This window comes from Myotis brandtii, unplaced genomic scaffold (genome assembly GCF_000412655.1).
Source record: "Myotis brandtii unplaced genomic scaffold, ASM41265v1 scaffold53, whole genome shotgun sequence".
Taxonomy (NCBI): domain Eukaryota; kingdom Metazoa; phylum Chordata; class Mammalia; order Chiroptera; family Vespertilionidae; genus Myotis; species Myotis brandtii.
This window is the reverse complement of record NW_005369942.1, coordinates 7,139,109-7,146,496: the sequence shown is the minus strand read 5'-3', so window position 1 is coordinate 7,146,496 and position 7,388 is coordinate 7,139,109. Positions and strand designations below refer to the sequence as shown.

The 7,388-nt window shown below is 42.8% G+C and overlaps 1 long non-coding RNA gene across 1 annotated transcript; it reads left to right on the top strand.

Moving 5' to 3' along the window:
• Nucleotides 1-2,715: 2,715 nt before the first annotated feature.
• Nucleotides 2,716-6,343, top strand: LOC106728078. The gene is made up of 3 exons (XR_001364327.1): nt 2,716-2,754; nt 3,484-3,486; nt 6,332-6,343. It is a non-coding gene; the product is annotated as an uncharacterized LOC106728078 (long non-coding RNA).
• The last annotated feature ends 1,045 nt before the right edge of the window (nt 6,344-7,388 follow it).

The window sequence follows — 7,388 nt, the reverse complement described above, 5'->3', positions numbered from 1 at the left end:
TCCTCACCCCATCCCCCTTCCGGGACTGCTGGCTGCTTTAGGGTCTGCCTGCCTCAGGGAGCCTGCTCAGGGCAACCTCCTACTTCTCAGAACTGGAGGTTCTTCAGGTGCCACCACCCAGAGGGCCACAAGAGGGTGCTTTCCTCCTTTCAGGTTATGGCTTTTTGAAATGCAGTTCCTCTTTTAGATCCAAGTTTCTAAATTCAGTATTTTCAGCTGTGGGCCAACAGACTTGATTCTAGGGGAGAGAAAGGTGTAGTTTGTAAGCGAATGTTTATTTATCTAATGTCTGTTTTCTCCAGTGAACTAACTGTAAGCTCTGAGAACTAGGTTTTATCTTCTTGCTCATCCCTCTTTCCTTTGACTGGCTAAAGTCTGGCACATACAAATATAAATATTTGTGAATTTAAAGAACTGATCTTTACTCCCCTAACTTAAAGCTTTTCTGCCCATCAGAATCACTGGGGTCACTGGTCCTGGGATTCTCAGCATCTGGGGCAGGTCTGGGAATGTGATTCTGAAGAGCTCTTGTGTTATTCGTAGTTGAGGCCTGCTGTCTAGCTGTCCCAGCTCTGCACACAGCTGTTTTATCTTGCTCCTCTGGCCTTTCAGGCCTGTGGGTTCTCAGCTGCTTGGGCAACAACAGCCTGCCACCAAGATCCCTTCAATGTGCCTTCTTTTCTTTAATATATTTTTTTATTGATTTCAAAGAGGAAGGGAGAGGGAGATAGGTAAATAACTGCTTTTCTTGCTGCTTTTAAGATTCTCTCTTTGTCTTTAACCTTTGGTATTTTAATTATGACATGTCTTAGTGTGGGCCTCTTTGGTTCCTTTTGTTTGGGACTTGCTGTGCTTCCTAGACTTGTAAGTCTATTTCTTTCACCAGGTAGGGGAAATTTTCTGTCATTATTTCTTCAAATAGGTGTCAATATCTTGTTCTGTCTCTTCTCCTTCTGGCACCCCAATAATGCAAATGTTGATTCGCTTGAAGTTGTCCCAGAGGCTCCTTACACTATCTTAATATTTTTGGATTCTTTTTTATTTTCTGATTGAGTGTTTTTTGCTTCCTCATATTCCAAATCATTGATTTGATTCTTGGAATCCTCTACTCGACTGTTGAATCCCTGTAAATTATTCTTTATTTCAGTTAGTGTATACTTAATTTCTGATGGGTCCTTTTTGTCTTTGAAATTCTCACAAAGATCCTTGAAAGGCTCACTAAGTCCCTTGAAGCTCTCATTAAGATCCTTGAGCAACCTTATAACCATTGTTTTAAACTCTAAATACAGTAGTTTGCTTGTTTCCATTTCTTTCATTTGTGACATGTTTCTTTGTCTCTGCATTTTGGCTGCTTCCCTGTGTTTGTTTCTATGTCTCCTGGAATTGATAGAGTGGCCTTGTGTATTAGGTGTCCTGTAGGGCCCAGTGGCTCAGCCTCCCCAGTCACCTGAGCTGGGCACTCTAGGTGTGCCCCTGTGTGGGCTGTGTGCACAGTCTTGCTGTAGTTAAGGCTTGATTGCTGTTGGCGTTGACAGGAGGAATTGACCTCCAGGCCGATTGGTTGTGACAACCAGCTGCGACTACAGTGGGAGAGCTGCTGTGAAGGAGACAACCTGTGGAGCAGGACTTGCTTCAGTGGGGCTTTGGTGTTCACTGAGTCTGCCCCTTGAGTGTGTTGCTTGTGGCTATGTGGAGTTGTAATCTGGTATAGTCTGATTACCTGGGGTGCACTGGTTCTGGGGCCCCCTGGGCAGTGCAAAGTCAGCCACTGCTGATTCTTAAAGAGAGGTCTACAGATGGCTGCTACTTGTGTTGGGCTTGGAAATGTTCAGGAGAGGCCCAGCTGTAGCAAAACAGGCCCATGCTAGTACCAGGTTTTGGGCCTTTTATTGATAGGTATGGGGCACACTGACACCAGCTGCTGCTTGTTTATGAGATTTTAGGAAAGTCTGAAGCCTGAGCTAGGACAGGCCATTCATATGGAAAAGCCACTGCAAACAGGTTGGGTGGGGCTGCAGATTGGATGGGGCAGAGCCTCAGGGAATCACCAGGGCAGAGCGAACAGTGTGAGCTAGGCTGATAGAGACTCAGATATGGCTGCCAGTCAGCTCTGGGGTAGGGGCCGTCTCAGCATAGGAATAATGACCCCTGCGAGCACCCCTATCTTGGAGAAAACCACCCCCAAGATCTTGCCCTGATGTGAGACAATTTAGTTCCTCCCTGAATGTCCCTGGTTCCTTTCAAGCCACCCCAGCACTGGAGCTCAGAGAGATGAAGTCCGCTAAGTTCGTTCAGGGGCCCTTTAAGAGGAACACCTGTATCTCCAGCAGCCTCTGTGTCACTCAGCCACAATCCTTATTGGTTTTTACAGCCCAAAGTTATGGGACTTCTCTTCCTAGCTCTGGAACCCTGAGCTGGGTATCTTGTGTAGGGCTGGGACCCCTTGCTTCTCCTGGGGGGGCCTCTGCAGCTGAGATACCCCTCCCAATTAAAAACATACCACATGTGGGTGTCGGACCAGTCCATTCCATACCTCCGTCCCTCCTTCCAGCCTCCCTGTGCTTTCTTCTTTTCTTCTCTAATTGTAGGACCCCTTTGAGTTATAGAGTCTTTATCTACAAGGCTGGAGAATAATACTTCACAGGGCCCTGGCTGGTGTGGTTCAGTTGGTTGGAGTGTCGTGCCATACTGGAAAAAGTGTAGGTATGATTCCTGGTCAGGGCACATACCCAGATTATGGGTCCGATCCCCAGTGTAGCCTGTACGGGAGGCAACCTATCAATTTTTTCTCTCTCACACTGATGTTTCTCTCTCTAAAAAAAAATTCTTCACAGGGTTATGAAATAACTTTGCTCTACGCAGATCTGCTTTAGTTAGTTATAAAGTTGTCAGCTCATATGCAATGTCAATATAAGAAATACCGTTTGAAACTTATATTTGAAATTCTATTTTAAGGGTGTTGTAGAGGAAGTTGTTTTGTCTACCATGCCATGTTCCTCTCCATTAGAGAAATTCCTATTTGGTCTTAATACCAAAAACAATGTCTCTTCTCTTGCTATGGGTTAATCTTATGGACTTGGTGATTTGTATAACTGGTGGGCTTTCCTTCTTTGAACTATTGTTAGAAAGCCTAAAGCCGAGTGTGTGGTCCATCAGTATCAAGTGTGTACACATGATGATGGCATGCAGCTTTGACTTCATATATGGTCCATTTACACACTTGCCATTGTTCTTTAAATTTGCTCTCACTTTTCATTTATGTTGTGGTGTTTTAAGTACTTCTCTAAGCTGCCTTTTAGCCTTTCTGAGCAAGACTGGGTTTAAAAAAAATTCATTACTAAATAAAGGAACAAACATATTTAATTTAAAGCAGTGCCTTGCCAACAGTAGGTACATAACATTAAAGTTTTATGTCTTCTTTTTAAACAAGTCTAATCATCCTTTATGGATCTAAGTTAGTCCCTAATGGCTTATATTAGAAAGGGGGTAGTAAAGTGATTCTCACCACAGACAAATTTTCCAAACTGGAAAGGTGTTACTGCATTAGATAGTAGTATGTATAACTTCAAAACAAGCTGAGAGTCCACATGGTCCAACCTTGGCTTGGAATTCCCTGATAATAAGCCCAGCCTAGACCAAAAATAATTTCAAAGAGATTTCAATCGTTACTTGGGTCTTTTGAAGCACATTACAGGACAACTTGTTCTTATCTGTCAGTAACATATCATAAAATCTTGCTTTTCCTTTCTATTTCTCTTTCACTCATAACCTCCTAGCATATCCACTGGTAACTATATATACCCCTTTATCCCCCTACCTCCCAGCTCTTTATCAAGTGGACTGACCAAGCTTCTCTGGCTAGGGTCTCCCTGTTACCTCACACCTCTGGACTTCATTCCCATTACTCATTCGCTGATTCTGTGTCATAAAAGATTTATGAAGTAGGCTGACAAAGACAATTCTTCACTTGTGGGTGGGTTGGGGAATTCTCACATGTTAATAAATCTTCTCTGTCACCCAGGAAATAAAGGGTGACTAATGTGTGGTAGAAGAGGAGAGAACTCTGGAATTTGCCTCTGTCTCAGGAATACATTCAAGGCACGTTTGGGCAAAGGTCAGGGCTTTGTTCTTCTGGTCCTGCCTCTACCCAAGCTTCCTTTGCCCCAGGATAAGGGACTTTATGGCATCTGTAACCTGGAAGTAGAGTTGCAATGCCCTTGTGTTGGATGAGGCTAAAGATATTGGGTCAGAGTCCGGGGGATAATGACAGGGAGTGAATGATCCATCCTGTTCTTGGTTTTCTGTGCACTGTGTGGGAATGGTCACGCAGGCTTGTCCAATCTCTGGATGGAGTAAGGGAAAGGACACAGTCTCAGATCCATTATACCCAATTTGCTAATGGAAAGTGGAGGCATCCATACACTAGTCATTTTCTTGCTCAGAGAAATCCAGTAAATAGTATGTCAATTTATTGCAAGCCTATATGTATATGTATCATTACATCATCTTTAGGTACCTGCTCCAGACTGAGTCAGGATCACAGTTGAAAAGAAATAGAATGAGAGCTAAGCCAAGTCAGAAAATTGAGCCATAGAAATATTGACCCGGTACCATGGAGTTAATTAATTAATATGATCATTTTGAATTGAAGTGATGGGTCTCCCCCCTTCCCTCATTTTAGATCACATTCTTTTCTTCAATGAATATTAATTGAGTGCCTACTTGCTAATTCTGCTAAGTGCTAAGAACATTAAGATGATAAGGCACCGGCCGGTGCCCTCCAGGAACTGTAGTAAAGAGATAGTAAAGGAGATGGGTGTAAAAAGGATAATTATAAAACAACATGTTCAGTGCCATAATTGAGGTAAGAACAGAATGTCATGGTAACCCAGAAGAGGGCCAGACTAACTGGACCTGGGGGAGTCAGGGAGGAGGGACACTGGAGCTGGGATTTAAGGACAAGGAGGTGTTTGCTCATTTACAGATTTTAGTTTGATCACACTACCTCAAAAATATTAGAAAACATCTTCTGGCCAAATATGGTCTTAGCATCTGGCCTTTTGATTCTGCAGTTAGTGACAGACCATAGTAGCATCCCTGGAATGTTCTTCTGAGCCGAAGAATTTAAAAGAAATCATACATAGCCAGAGACAAACCACATCCCTGGGGCTCAGCAGATAAATGCTCTGATACTTTGCTGATGAGGTTTATGGAAGACTTTCACTTGGGCCACCCAGTATTTGTGTCCTGTGGCAATAACGCCATGTAAAATATGTCCTGGGAAAGAGGATCATTCTGCAGTGGAAACATGGAAGCTCCAGGTCCAGGCCGTTGCTGTCACTGGGGGTGCTTGGGCTCTGCAGGAACAGTGGGGGTTCCCTGCAGCAGAAGTAAGGTTGTGGGGTTCCAGCTTGCCACTGGAGGTCTTGCTTGCCACCTACATCAGCATCGCCACCACGAAGGGCAGCATGGTGGCACCACGTCTCTGAGGCCTTCCTTAGCACTCCAACACATCTCTTTTCATCCTTTAGAAATAAACTCTGATTTAGAGCTTTGTATTTCTTTCTTAGTGTTTGCTATAAAAGTGACCATTAAATACAGGTTTTAGTGACTAAAACAGTTGGAGACCACAGCCAGCCTGACAGCTTTAGCAGAGAGTTTATTTCCAATTTTTTTTATTCTCCTCCAGCCTGGGTCAGTGTTAAATTAGATTGTAATAATCATAACAAAGCTCCTCCCTGCCCCTAGCTGAAAGCACACTGCGGACCTGGGGTCTTCCTGGAATCTTATTTATGACAGAATCCCACACCATTTCAGAGCTTTCATCTTTCATGTTGCCCCACGTTTTATGGGTCTCTGTTTTCTAAAGAGCATTTCAGAAACCATGGTTGAAACACTATGAATTCTTTATGGTGTTAGAAAGATCTATAGGAGAAGCATTGTCTGCACTGTTGTGACTCTCATTGTGTTAATGCTGGAATACCTAATAAAGTGGGTTAGTTAAGGTATTGGTTCTGGAGCCTTACTATCCAGGTATAGTTCCCAGACTCCTCATTTACTAGCTGTGTGACCTTAGACACAATACTTACATTTCTATGCTGCAGTTTTCTCATCTGTGAAGAGAAAACAGTGGTAGTACCAGTCTCAGAGGGTGGCTAGAAGGATTCAATGAATAAGAATACAGTACTTAAAGCACTTAGAACAGTTCTTTGCAGTGGCAAAAGCTTAAGAAATGGTAGCTGATGATTGGCTTAGAAGTTTGTGAAGTTATGTAATGTAATCAATAAAACTGATTGGACCAGTAGTTATCAAATAATTCCACTTTGGTCAGCCTGCATGTAGGTGCTTGCTAATGATATGGTTAGAGGATTTTAAACTCTGGACAACTATTCTCAATTGGCAGCTACTTAGAATTGTAATTTCCTAGAGATAGTATGAGGCAGAGAGCATTAAGTTTGTTCAATTTGAGCTGTTAAGAGTATTGGGTTTAGAGTCAGACAGTAGTCAAATCCCAGTTCTGTTACTTATGTAGCCTCTTGGTGGTTTGGTTCCCTCATCTGTAAAATGGAGTTGATTCCTCATGAGATGAGCATAAGTGAAATGGGGTTGATTCTTTACAAAATGAGCATAAGGAAATGGATATGAGTATTTGGAACAAATACCCAAAACAATTGTGGGAGGGTGGGAAGGGATTGATTGATTGAGGTCAGATTTGTTTATGATTATTTCCCTAGTAACAAGTAATGGAGATAATGGGACTTTGCTCCAGGAGCAAAGGGGAAGCACTCAATTTTTTTAAACTTCAAGAATGTTGACAAATTACAAAACTAAGAGGGGCAAATGGCAATTTGTTGCTGTCCATATAATAAACATAAGTGTGAGGTTGGACAGTTTAGTTCAGATGAGTCATTCTGGATGTGTCCTGTCTTGTCCAGGAATTCTACTTGCATAAAATGGGGTGACCTCAGTAGAAGGCAAAGGACCCAGTCTTTCTTCTTACTGCTGGGAATAGTGATGGTGGTTTATTCACTGTTACAAGATTTTCAAACATCAGTGGGTATAAAACTCAAGTGGGGAATTGTTGAAAGGGCACCTTCCAAAAATTTCCAACTCAGTAGGTTGTTGATGTGTGTCAGGAATCTGCTTTCCTGGCTTCCTAGGTGCTTCCGCTGCAGGTGGTCAGAAGACTACCCTTTGAGAAAGAAGACACTCGTGAGACTGGGCAGAGCAAATTCCCCTGTAGAAAGCAGCTGCCCCATCCATCGACCGTTTCTCAGCATGATGGTTTGTTTCTGAAAGGTGGAAACAAAAAAGCCAGTTCTGCTTTATTTTGAGCCAACACTCTATTTAATAACCTATGTTAATTGTTCCTTACAACATTGCATGGC